Genomic DNA, 14349 nt, shown 5'->3' with positions numbered 1-14349 from the left:
TTCAAGATGTACTACATAACCCATTGGAGAAGCTTTGACCTAAGGTCATGCACCTATCCAGAACAGATGCATTCTGACTCTCGAGCATTTTAAGGGGTGCTGTGTCCACAGAAGTCGAACTGAGACATAAATACCCCTCATAAGGTGAACATAAGGGGCATACTGTTTGGACTTGTCTAAAGACTTGGATGTGACCCTAGCTCTGGCACTATCTACACTGACAACCTTGGGCAAGTCACACCCTCTCTCTGGGTCAGTTTCTGTCTCTGTATGATGAACAGATTTGGTTTCTCAAAGTTTATTAAGACAAGAAATTCTGACTCAGAAAGGTTAGTAGGAGACCTAAGAATCTGAATTTTTATAGGCACCCCAAATGATTCTGTGGCAAGTGGTCTTCAGATTTTACCTTGGGAATATGGGGTGACTGCCCACACAAGGCTTCTATATTTGTCAGAGGTTCTTAAATTTCAGGATACATCAGAATCCCCTGGAATTTTAACATGCAGATGCTTGAGCCTCACCTCTAGACAGTGTGATTCAATGGGTCTGGGTTGAGACCAGATAATCTGCATTTTGATCAAGCTCTGTAGATGCTGCTGATGAAGAAGTTTCCCCAGTGACGCTTTCAAGGACGTCTAGGCTGAGTAGTCTCAAAAAACCCTGTCTGTTCCAGCACTATCTATAGTTTTGAAAGTAGAAAATATTTGACTCTAAAAGTGGCCCCTGAAGTGTGTGGATTGCTTCCTTCCTAGGCTCTGCTTGAGGCTGCATGGTCACCTCTAAACAGTGGGCTAGTGCAGGCTGGCTCAGGCATGTGACATGTAGCTGGCCTGGGGGCAAGAGTGAAGGTAGCAATTGAGTTGACCCTGCTTTCAGGCCTCTGTAGTTTCTGCTGGGAGTTATGCACTACTCTGCTCTGCCTATGAATGAGGGAGGGAAACCATCCTCATATCCCCATATCAGGGATGGAGCAGCTCAGCTGGGATCAATTTGGCCATTGCTATGACTCAGACCTCATACCTTCCTTTAAGCTTCAACCTTCCTTCTAAGAAGGAATCTAAGTTTCATTTCTGACCTGCAAGTGCTGAAGACATGGTGGGCCTCTGACACACTGTAAATACAGAGGTTTTCATTTGTATTTGGTAAGAATGGGAAAGACAAGTTCTGTTTTCCTTCAGTTGTACTAGGCATTTTGTGGGTCTTTGGGTGAGGGTGATAACACGATTTCTTGAGTACCTAATGTATGCCAGCTTACTCTGATTAGTACTGGCTACCTGGAGCTGTATTTACTAGGATTCTGGACTTGTGACCAGCCTCACTGGTAGAATGTTGTGAAGGGTTGTCACTGTCTGCCATGGGCTCTGGAGGAAGAAATGCAACATGCTGAACATGCATTTGCCACCTTTCTACTGGACCACGTAATCCTCACAGTAGTCTTATGAAGTACATATTTGCATTTCACACACAAGGAAACCAAGCCCCTACACCTCCACTTTGGAACATGTAGTCATGCCCACTCCTGCTTTCGATCTCTCTCTCCCCTCACCTAAAAGCCCATTTCTCTCTACTTCCTATGCTCTGCCTAAGTGCAGCCTCCTCTGACTACTCAGACCCTTACTAACTTCTCTACTCCTTGAGCTGTGGAAGGACACATGATTGTATGTTCCCTCCTGGAGGAAGCTTCTTTCCTTTAAACTCTCATAATACCTTGCACAGGGCTGGTTCCGTGGACCTTGTATCAATCTGTGTTGATGGATACAGGAAGATGATAAGGGCTGGGGGAAGGACAAGCAAAACAATTCCTACAAGTAGTCTGAGTTTAAAATTGTGGTAAGAAAAATAAGACCTGGAATCCAGCCATGAAAATCTTGCCAAGATGGGAGGAAGCTGAATGAGCAAGCAGGGGGATGGGATCTCTGTAGAAGTGGTCTGAGCTTGAGGGAAGGCCTAGCAGGCATTGGTATCACCAGCTTTTAGCTTTTCATCCCCCATCTTCCCTTCTTCCTTAAGCCCCATAAATTCTGTGATTTTTTTTTTTTTGCAAGGCAAAAGCAAATGACACCTGATAGACTTCTTTACTACTTCTAGGTTCAAGAAAGCAGTCTAGAAGAGTGTTTTGCATAAGTGAATATGCACCTTGCCATGTTTTATGAGAAGAATAACATATTTTAAATTGGGACCATCTCAATAAATCTGAGTTGAGCTATCACCATACCCATCTAATCAATATGTGAAAATATTAAAAGAACAACCCAAAAGGAATGATTAGATTCGCATCCCCATTGAGTTTCATTGTCTGTGTGTACAGAGATTTACATATCTTAAAAATCACTTTAGTATTCATTATCTACTTCAATCTTGACCACAGTTTTGTCATTTTCCAGGTCAGAAAACCAAGGCACTGAGATATTAAGCCAAGGGTCAAGGAGGAAGCCTGATAGATGTACAGCTGTCTCTGAAGGGCTCTCATGTGGAATACTTGTTCTCAGAAACAAGGAAGGAGCTATCTAAAGATGTGTTTGGGAGGGAGGAGGTGGAGACGAGATGAAGTAATTTATGAGTTCCATATCACTGGAAGAATGTAAGCAGAGTTTGGATTTCTGCTTGGTGAGGCGTTAGAGTGGAGACTGCAAGAATCTGATAAGAGGGAGGGATTGTGAAGATGACCTAATCCTTTTAAAGATATAGATTCTTTAAGTTGCTTGAGAACATATCTAAAATACAGGTGATGACACGGACTGTTACTTGTATGCAATCTAGAAGTCTGAGCCTCAGATCCACAGCCAACCTGAGCATTACCCACCTTGCCCATCTCTCTCTCACAGCTCCTGTCCCTAGAGGGGGCTCCGTGACTACAGCAGGCCTTGTTTACCACCTTGAGGACTTTGCTTGATTCCTCTGTCCATTCCCAATGCCCCCATCATTTCAAACAGTATATGCTGTTTCAAGTAAACAACTAGAGGAAGAAGGGAAAAATTCTGATATGCAGATCTCAAATGATCATAAAATGAGCCCTTTAAATTTGAAGTGAAAGGTCTTCTCCTGCATTTGTGCTCCCTGCTGCCTCATTCATCTTTAATTCATTAAGTGCAGTTCACTTAGTGCTGAACACCACTTGCAACTGATGAAGCTGCCAGAGCCTAGCCCCCCTTAGATTTAAACTTTTTTTTTGCTTTGCCAGGTCCCTGTGGTGTGCAGGCAACCTGCGGCCCTGCTCAAGGTAGAGAAAACTTAATATAAGCAACTTAGTACATATCATGTTTTTCAATTACAAGAAACCTAAAGCCACAGATTAAAGTTCCAACTTTAAAGATGAAAAATTTAAGACTCAAGAAATGGAAAATTATTAGGGCTATGTTTATGACTCTCTGCTAAGTTCCAATCTCAAACCCTTTCCAGTTAGCCTTTCTTTCCTCTCCCAGACTTGACTATGAGTGAGAAAGCAACGCAGGGATTAGAGTATGGTGAAGCAACTTTTTAATGTCATTCAATAAAGAAGTCTTCTCCTACTGTCTCATTTATTATTTTGATAAACTATGAAGTCAGCAAGGCATGTATTCAACACTCCTGCCAACAGATAAAGAGTTGTCTAAGGACATACAAGTATTTAGCACTAGATCTGGGACTAGACTCCTCACCTCTTGCTCCTAACAACACTATGTCCTGGAAGTAGTTTGAAACAGTGGAAAAATCATTGGCTTGGGAATTAGAATTTAGATTAAAATCCCAATGTGAATTCAATTCAACCCTGAGCCTTAGTTTTCATATCTGTGTTGCAAAGTAGTGTGATGAGTTAAGTTCCTGGCATCTAGCAGCCATCAGTGACAGAAGCCACTGATAGCATGGTATTTTCTGAAGACACTGGGAGGTTACTTACCAAACATCCTTGTCACCAGCTCCAGTTTCAATCTGGGGATTCAGAGAAAGGTGATTCTACCCAAGTTTCTTGGTGTAAAGCAAGTGGCTTAAACTTAGCATATATCCTGCTTTAGTCTTTCTCCTTTGCAACACTTATGTCACTTGTAATTAATTATTATATGCCTGTTTTCCCTACTAGACTATGAGCTAATCAAGATAAGAGTCATCCAACGTCATTTCTGTATCCCTAGGGCCTAGCATACTTTCTTACACATAGAGGTGCTCAGTAATTCCTTGTTGATTTATCATCTCTGCCCATGGCAGACATAGAACTAGATAGCAGCAAAGGTGGTCTTACTGTGCCCCATTTCCTCCTATCTATTTCTTCTATTCTTCCCTGAAGTGAATGAAAACCCAGCCCTGCTCCAGTGCATGTTAACATGTTTCTGCATTACAGATGCCTGAGTCAACCAGATAGAAATATAGCCAAAGACAGGCAGTGGAACTAATGCTCAGGAAGCAGATTTCCCAGCCCGAGACGTCAGAGAAATTAGCCAGAGCAGTGAGAAGCCTTGGAGAACCCTGAGAATGTACTTTGCTAGGATGAATGGGTCATTTAGTTTGAGGCTACTCTATGCTTAGAAGAGTTTCAGATATGCCCAGGCCCTAGTTCAAGAAAATTATCTAGCAGGCTTGGAAGGAAAATGAGTGCAAAATAATCCAGACAAGAGTTGTTTAAAGATAAGGTATTTTCAACCACCCTTAAGTGAAGACAGAAGAATTACATGTTGTGCCCCAAGCATATTCAGGCCACAAGCTTCAGGAGTGGGGGAGATTCTGGGGGACAGGAAAAGACAAAATGGGAAAGGTGAGGATTCCCTAGCAGTCCAAGTAGCAGCAGCATCCATGTTCACTGGCTGACATTCCCCAACCCCTCAACACAGGGATCACTACCAGGTACAGGATGGTAGAACTGGGCTTTGCCAGTTGAGAGCTATGTAAACTCAGGCAAGTTAATCTCTTTGAGCTTCATTTTTTATGGTAAAGATTGAGCTGATAATACCCACCACAGAGGGCTGTTCATTTATTCATGTAATAAATCTTGGTTGAATGTCCTAATATTATATGGCAGGCACTGTGTTGAGAACTAGAAAATAGTAGTGAGCCCTCATGGAGCATGGGCATTCTAGAATTATTGAAGTAGTGTATGTAAACTGCTTGTCTCAGTACCTGGCTCATAACAATCATTTAATCAATGATAGCTATTATTTTAATAGCTGGAGATAAAAGGACACGGCAGTTAAGAGCCCAGGCTCTAGAGTCAGACCTGGGTTGTGGTTCTCTCAGAATATTAGCTCTAGATATATTAGTCATGAGAACTTGGGCAAGTTTTTTTTTTTGAACATCCCATACCTCAATTTCCTCAACTGTAAAATAACTAATAATGATCATAACTGTTTTATAAGCTTGGGAAGATCAAGTAAGAGTGAACATAAAACTTCCAGCAAGTCTTCTCTCTCTAAGGTCTAGTTGGGTCAAAAATATAAGGCCTTTCAAGAAAAATATTTCTTGAGTTGCTTGAAATTTGTCTAGAGCAAGAAGAAAAGTAAATGGAAGATCTATTGTTAGAAAGGCCAATAACTCTGATAACATTTTAAGTACAGATATGGCAGGGAGATACTTCATAGGTGACAAGCAAACAGCTCCTTCACATCCATCACAAGTGAGAAAAATGCTGTCATTGTATTTATACATTGTATTATACATTGTATTTATAAATACATTATACAATGTATTATATTACATTGTATTTATAAGCCTTTGCTTATAACAGATTCTATGCCCTTTTTGCAAAGCCCTTCTGTCTTGAGCCCCAGACTTCAGTAAGTTCATGTCTACTTCTCTCATCTTTTCTAACTGGATCGTATTTCCGTAAGACTTAGCTGTCTCCACCTACTTGTGTATCTGTGTTCTTGGTGACCTCTGTACTGAGGATGCTGCTGCCGTTGGCACTTGGGGTTCCCAAAGGATAACTGGGGATGCAAAGGGACCAGCAGTAACATGATTCTGCAGAAAGCTGGCCTCTGCCTGCCTTTGAAAATATCTGAAAGTATATTGGGGTGTAATTTACACACAATAAAATTTATCAATTTATAATGCAGAGTTAATGAGTTTTGATAAATAAATATACGTGTATGTGTGTATATATACACACATACACGTATATTTGTTATATATACACAAAACTCACCACAACCACATTCAAAGTACAGAGAATTTCCACTATCTCAAAATTCTGTCACATCCCTTTGCAGTCAGTTTACCCATCCTTGGCTCCAGACAATCACTAATCTACTTTGTTTATATAGATTTGCCCTTTCTGGATATTTCCTATCTATATAATCATACAATATGATGTTTGTTCTTCATAGAATTAGAATAGTCTTTTGTGACTGGCTTCCTTCACTTAGCATGTTTTTGAGAGACATCCATGTTGTGGCATGTATCAGTAACTCATTGCTTTTTATTGCCAAAAATATTCTATTGTATGGATATAAAACATCGTGTTTCATCTTTTGATAGACATTTGGATTGTCTCCAGTTTGGGGTTGTTACAAATAAAGCTGCTGGGATCATTTGTGTATGAGTCTGTGTGCATACATATATTTTCATTTCTCTTGGGTTAAATACCTAGGAGTAGGTCATATGATAAGACTGTTAAATTTTATAACTGAAAATGGTTTCCCAAAGTGGCCATGCCATTTTGCATTCTCACCAACAGTATATGAGTGTTCCAGTAATATATCCTGTCAACACTTGGCATTGTCAGTGTTTCACATTTTATTTGTGTGGCATTTTAGAGAAGCTCCTGAAGGGCCATGAGCCATCAGATCTTTCCCGTATTGGCTGCTCACCATCATCCTATCCCAATGTCCTTTAAGGACTATAGTAGGAAATGGGAAGAGAAGCTTCATTTCTTACCTGAGGGTAGGGAATCAGGAAAGCTGTCTGTACCTATCCAGAGAGCCTTCATGGGAGGCAGTCTAATTCCATGAAGAACAAACATCAATAGTATGGAAGCTGCAAGGAAGCATATTTGGGAGTCTCATAGCATAGAACTTTCTAGAATTTAGAACTAATGATAGAGCGTGCCTTTCTTATTGAAGTTCACTCTATTATTGGAGGTGTTCAAGTAGCAACTGGATAAACACTTTGTGAGGATGTTCTGAAGCACATTCATGTACCAGATAAAGGTTAGATGTCCTCAGATGTTTCTATGAGAATGTGAAGTAGACAATATTGAAGTTGTGTGACTTTTGATTCTTCCTTTCACCTGACTTCTGGCTAACCCCCAAACCTTAATGCTCTGGTACCACAAATGGCTGAAAATCAATCCTTACTAAAGTAAACTAAAGATTTCCTTTTTCTAGAGTGTCTGAGTTGTAGTATGTTCCCCAAATAAGAATCTCTAATGGTAGAATTTCAGGCAAAGTGACAATCAGTGAGTAAGATATTTTGGCTAGAATTTCCTGCCTGATACCACTCACATTAAACATAGCATCTAGATCATCATCCAGTCTACCTATTGGCTAATAGTGTAGGCCTTTAAGGAAGTCAAAGAGAAATAAAGCAAAGCTTCCAAATGTCATTTTCAAAGGAGGACAACAAATGAGGACTAGCAAACTCCTTGTCAGCTGGGTTTTCATATCCATATAGACTTGACTATCAAAAATTGTCCATCTGCCAACTCTTTTTTGTATCCAACACCCTCTAGCACTGATATGGTACTGTATGTTTTTAGAATACAGCTTACATCGACTGACAGCTTTTTTTTTATATATATCCATCAAGAGTGATGTGTCTTTTATTCATCTTCACACTTTTAAGTGTCTGTCAGACTGTCAAGTCTTCCCGTCTTCTGTAAGGATGTGTCATCATAAAAGAAACTGGTTGGGACCTGCCACTAAGCCTCAGGGAGTCAGTCTGCAGGGAGACTCTGAAGAGCTGTGCTGGAGTAAAATATCGCCAAGCCACATGATTACTTCTTCATAAAAAATAAACCAAGAAAGAAATAGGATGAAACTGTATGAAGAAAATGGTCATTTAGATCTGGAGATAAACTTGTATACATGCATGAACAAAAAATGGAATCAGTATATTCAGAGATGGCTAAAGCACCAGCCATGAAATGGATTTAAGTTGACCTATAGTGGAGGCAGTGCACTGGGCTAGGTAGCCTCGAGTGTATTTGTCATGGATAGTGACAGCTGTATAGAGGACACTTATTTTCCTCTTCCTTCCACCCTTTTTTTCCTGCCCAGATGGCTTTTAATCATTCTCACATGCAATCATTTTTAAACTGTATTGGAAGATTTTTTTTCGAAGTCATGAGAGAAGTCTCTAGCATATGGGTAGCATCACTTTGAAACATGAAGTCCCCTGTTCCAAGTCATTCCAGGAAGATAATTGAGACCCAGAGAGGGAAAGTGATTGGCCCTCAGTGCTTCTAGAAGAAAGGAGAGTAACTCTTAACTCTATCACATCCAACCCCAAGTCCCAGAGAGAGGAGTAAAGTGAGCCCAAATATCAATGGTGATGGAGACTAGTTTTGATTAACCTAGTCAAGTTTAGCCACAATTGCAGAGAATAAAGGAACGCTGAAAATCAGCCATTAATCTCACCATGGACATAGAGTGTTTTGGCAGCAATACTCCATTCCAGATCCCTATATTTCCTACCTGTGCTTCGGTGGTGTAGGCAGGGGTTTAATCTGCTTAAAACCCTCAGGACCCTACCAGTATTGTTTGAGTTGAGGGCTACTAATGAAGCCTATGAGCAGATGGAGCTATGAGAAACTGGAGAAAGCTGATAGGTTTACTTCCCTGTTTCTGGGTTCTATATGGACATTGGTTCCCTCAGAGTTCATGACTTTAAAGATTAGTAGCTTCCATGATCTCTCAAGCGACTACAACTGAACTTTGCTGGTTTCAGGACCCACAGTTTAACACTCCCTCTCACAGGTCTTACCACTTAGTGAAGGGTGAGTGGTGAGAAACACAAGCTCTGGGTTTAGTTTAACTGAATGGTTCCTCTGGTTCCATCAGCAGAGGAAATGTTAGGAAGGAACTTTTGCTCAAAGCTCCAGGTAGTTAGTATGACAACCAGCTAATCATGACTTGAAAAAATCTATTTATTGAACCTCTGGGAAATCTCTAGGACCTTGGTGACCCCAAATCAATTTGTGTTCATAAAGATGAGTAGAAGCTTTACAAAGACAAAAATCATCTTTGAAAAATGATAAAAATAGTTATTCAATTGTTGCAGAACCATGGCCTCTTGTACCAGCTTACACAGTGTGCACTGAGCCCACCCTCAACAATAACGTTAAAAGAAACCAAACAGCTGATGCATATGGGTTCCAAAGAAAGGCAACACATAAACTACACAACCACCACTCAGAGTGTTTATTTTGGGCTGAACACTACACTCCCTTTACATCAGTAATTTCATTTAACCATGAAAATAAGCTACTGAAAGCATTATTAGCCTAATTTTACTGATGAATAATGAACCTGAAAAAGTAGGTGGCTTGCCCAAGCAGTGAGTAAGTGGTAAAACCAAGGTTCAATCCCAAGTCTACCTGACATAAAAGCCCTATATTCTTAATTATGCTGAACTGCCTGGTAGAGGTGATCTGGGAACAAATATGCTGGGGTTGAGAGAAGCATCAATTTCTTAATTGGTGGAAGCCCTTCCTTTCCTATCTTATCGCCAACATATCCCTCCATCCATTGTCTGCCATTCCATTGTTTCTTGGTAGTTTCCCCAGAGCAAAAATAGAGAAAGCTGTGATGACTGAGATAAGAAAGTAGGCAGAAGCCAATATGCAGTATAAATTTGGAGGATTTTCTGTGGAATTTGTTCATCATCTCCACATATTGTAATTAGTATGTGCAAGACACGGATTGTTCCTGTTTTATAAATGGCAAATCCAAAGAATAGAATATCCACTATGGGGCTCAAATGCCCTTTACAGTAGTTCAGTGTTTCTTATTTAATAGGCTACTCTGTGACTGCCATTAGGGTTCCTGGTTGATTGCTGCCTTTGTCTGAGTGGAGAGGAAATGGCCCATGCAGAAGAATTAATTTTTGTGGCTAGCAGCCCAAAGGAACAGACTGAAACTTATGCTGAACAACTGAGCTTAGGTTATACTTCTCACACCTGGGGTGCTAGAGAAGCCAGGGGAACTTTACTCGAGAAATTATATGATGAAAAAAATTCTTTCTCCTCTCATAATTGGAGGAAAGCTGATTTATCAGGAATTACCAGGTTATTCCACATCTTCCATCAATTTCTATAGATATACATATAGAACAGAACAACAAATCATATTTACTTTCAGAAACACTGTTCTGTGTTAATAAGGAGGCTGGTAATTTTATGAGACCTATTGATTTTTCCTAAAATAACATGATTTAGTCTTGAACTCCCATGCTCACAGCAGAGGAGATGAGAGCCTGGCACTTTCAATTATGAAGACTTTTCTTTCCACTGTGAGGTGGAGATTAAGGTTTCTTTCAAATATCTATGATTTCTCCATCCTACCCATTTTATCTCATCTTCACATTTCCTCATTAAACATCCCTAGCAGATCAACTTTGATAAAAAAGAAATTAAGCAAAGTTAATTTAGAAGAAGAAACTTCTGGTATGGTATTTATAATAAAATTAAATGAAAAAACATGAAGAGTTTGAACATGACCAAATGATAAATATCCTCCTTAAAGGGGTAAAAGAGAGAAATAAGGTATGTGTGTTTGGATTTAATCAACTATAGAATTATCATATCCTTAAGGAACAAAAGGCTTAAAAAAGAAATTTTAAAAGTCTTTATCTTTTGTCAATAGTTAAGATAACATCCCTTAGCTCATTTTGGATTCTTTCTAGCCTTCTCCCCACATTGAATTTTCCTTCAGCCTCCTCTCTGATACCTTCTGAACCTTCTGCTTCCCTTCCACCTCCACTACTTCTACCAAAAAGTAGCTTGAATCCAAGGAGAGCCAATTACTGGAGATGTGTCATGAGGGCATGGGGTTTGTTAGCAATCACTTCTTTCAAAATTGTTTCCTTTACAAAATATATTTTCCTAAAATGAAAAAAAAAATTCTCCCCAAATAATCTAATGCTATTTCATGAAACTCCCAAGGAGAGAAAGGAAAAGAAGAAACATTTGCAGCAATAATGCCTGAGAATTTCCCCCAAATTAACGTTAGACACCAAACCAAAGATCCAGGAGGCTCAGAGAACACTAAGCAGGATAACTGCAAACAAACAAAACAAATAAGCAAAGAAAACTACACCTAGACATTTCATTTTCAAATTTCAGAAAATCAAAGACAAAGAAAAAATCTTGAAAGAAGCCAGACTAACAAAACACCTTACCTACAGAGGAGCAACAATGAGAATTATAACTGATTGCTCCTCAGAAACCATACAAACAAGAAGAGAGTAGAGTGAAATACTTCTTAATGTGCTGAGGGAAAACATAAACCTAGAATTCTGTACCCTGTGAAATTATCCTTCAAAGGTGAAAGGAGAATTAAAGACTTTCTCAGACAAACAAAAATTGAGGAAACTTATTGCCAGTAGACCTGCCTCCTTACAGATAGAACTGTAAGGAGAAAGAGATTCAATCCACTATAATAGCTGGAGACTTCAATACCCCTCTATAAGAAATGGACAGATCCAGCAGGCAAAAGTCAAAAGGACACAGGTGAACTCAACCACACCAGCAATCAACTAGATATAATGAAATCTATAGATCACTTCATCGAACAACAGCAGAATACATTCTTCTCAAGTACACATGAAACACTCACCAAGATAGACTATATTCTTGGCCATAAAACACACTTTAACAAATTTAAAAGAACAGGACTCAAACAATGTCTCCTCTCAGACCACAGTAAAATTAACCTAGAAATCAATAACAGAAAGATAGCTAGAAAGTCCCCAAATACTTGGAGATTAAACAACACACTTCTAAATAATACATATATCAAATAAGAAATCTTAAGAGAAATTTAAAAATATTTTAACTAAGTGAAAACAAAAATAGAACTTATCAAAATTTGTATAATACAGCAAAAGTGGTTCAAAGAAGGAATTTTATAGGGATAAATTCATTCATCAATAAAAAATATCTCAAACAAGCGAGCTTTACATCTCAATGAACTATAGGGAAAAAGAAACTAAGGTCAATGTTAGTAGAATAAATGAGTAAAGATTAGAGCAAAAATAAATGAAATAGAGAACAAAATAATAGAAAAGATTATAATAAAACAAGAATTGATTCTTTGAAAAGATAACCAAATTTGACAAACCCCTAGCTAGACTAATCAAGAAAAAAAGAGGATCCAAATAAGTAAATTATTTATATATTATATTATTTATTTATAAATGAAAAAGACGTTGTAACTGATACCACTGAGATACAAAGGATCATAAATAATAGAGTACTATGAACAACTATACATCAACAAATTGGACAATCTAAAAAAATGAATAAATTCTTAGAAACACACTACCTACCAAGACTAAAGCATGAAGAAATAGAAAATCTGAACAGAACACTACTGAGTAAGGAGACTGAATCAGTAATCAAAAACCTTCCAACAAAAAATAAGCCCATGACTAGATGGTTTTAGTGGTGAATTTTACCAAAAATTTAAAGAATTAATACCAATCCTACTCAAACTCTTCCAAAAATTTCAAGAAGAGGCCTTATTTTACCAGTCCAGTATTACCCTGATACAAAAGCCAGATAAAGACAATACAAGAAAAGAAAACTGCAGGCCAATATCTCTTTGGAATAATATAGAGGCAAAAATTCTCAACAAAATAACAGCAAACTTAATTCAACAGCACTTTAAAAAGATCATGCACCACAATTAAGTAGGATTCAACCCTGGGATGTGAGAATAGTTCAACATAAGCAAATCAATAAATGTGATACATCATTTAACAGAATAAATGACAAAAGTCATATAATCATCTGTTCAGAATGCAGAAAAAAGCATTTGATGAAATTCAACATGCATTCATAATAAAAACTATGGACAAATTGGGTACAGAAGGAACCACCTGAACATAAAAAAAGGCAATGTAGACAAGGCCACAGCTAACATCATACTTAATGCTAAAATATCGAAAACTTTCCCTCTAAGATCAGGAACAAGACAAGGGTACCCACTCTCACCACTCCTATTCAACATAGTACTAGGAGTCCTAGACAGAGTAATTAACAAGAAAAGGAAATAAAAGGCATTCAAATAAGAAAAGAATAAGTAAAGAAAGAAAAGAAAACAATCTCATTGACAACAGTATCAAAAACAATAAAATACTTAGGAATAAATCTAACCAAGGAAGTTAAAAACCTGTACACTGAAAACTGTGAGATATTGATGAATGAAACTGAAGACACAGATAAATAGAAATATATCTCATGTTCATGGATTAGAAAAATTAATATTGTCATAATGCCCATACTACCCAAAGCCATCTATAGGTTCAATGTAATCCCTATTAAGATTCCAGTGGCATTTTTCACAGATTTTTTTAAAATCCTAAAATTCGTTTGGACCCATTGAAGACCCCAAATAGCTATTCAATACTGAAAAAGAATAACAAAGCTGGAGGCATTGCATTCTGATTTCAAACTATATTACAAAGCTATAGTGATTAAAATGGTATGGTACTGGCATAAAAAGACACATAGACCAACAGAACAGAAATAAACTCTTGCAGATATGGTGAACTAGTATTTGACAAGAGAGCCAAGAATACTCAATGGGAAAAAATATTCTCTTCAATAAATGATGCTGAGAAAATTTGATATACACATGCAAAAGAATGAAACTGGACCCTTATCATACATCACTCACAAAAATTAACTTGAAAGGGATTAAATTCTTAAATATAAGAACTGAAACCCTAAAACTTCTAGAAGAAACTATAAAGAAAAACTTTATTGACATTGGCCTTGGCAGTGATATTTTGGATATGACACCAAACGCACAAGCAACAAAAGAAAAAATGAACAAATGGGACTACATACCAAACTAAAAATCTTCTGCACAGCAAAAGACATAATCAATACAATGAAAAGGCAACCTGTGAATGGGAGAAAATATTTGCAAATCACATATCTGATAAGTGATTAATATCCAAAATCTAAGGAACTCATACAACTCAATAGCAAAGCAACAAATAATCCAATTAAAATGTGCAAAGGATCTGAATAGATATTTTTCCAAAGAAGATATTCAAATGGCCAACAGGTACATGAAAAGGTGCTCCATATCACTAATCATCAGGGAAATGAAAATCAAAACCACCATGAGATATCATCTCACACTTGTTAGAATGACTGTTAATCAAAAAGACAAGCGATAATAGGAGGAGGGTATAGCTCAGTGGTAGAGTGCTTGC

The 14349-nt window shown here is 38.1% G+C and overlaps 2 protein-coding genes across 5 annotated transcripts in view; one reads left to right on the top strand and one right to left on the bottom strand.

Annotated features, from left to right (window-relative positions):
• RTL4 (retrotransposon Gag like 4) overlaps window positions 1-14349 on the bottom strand; it is a 158186-nt gene that overhangs the window by 19864 nt on the left and 123973 nt on the right. The window lies entirely within an intron of this gene.
• LHFPL1 (LHFPL tetraspan subfamily member 1) overlaps window positions 1-14349 on the top strand; it is a 161504-nt gene that overhangs the window by 135897 nt on the left and 11258 nt on the right. The gene's annotated exons all lie outside the window — the stretch shown is intronic.

The sequence above is a fragment of the Camelus ferus genome, chromosome X, assembly GCF_009834535.1.
Source record: "Camelus ferus isolate YT-003-E chromosome X, BCGSAC_Cfer_1.0, whole genome shotgun sequence".
Lineage (NCBI taxonomy): Eukaryota > Metazoa > Chordata > Mammalia > Artiodactyla > Camelidae > Camelus > Camelus ferus.
This window is presented reverse-complemented; position numbering and strand designations above follow the sequence as displayed.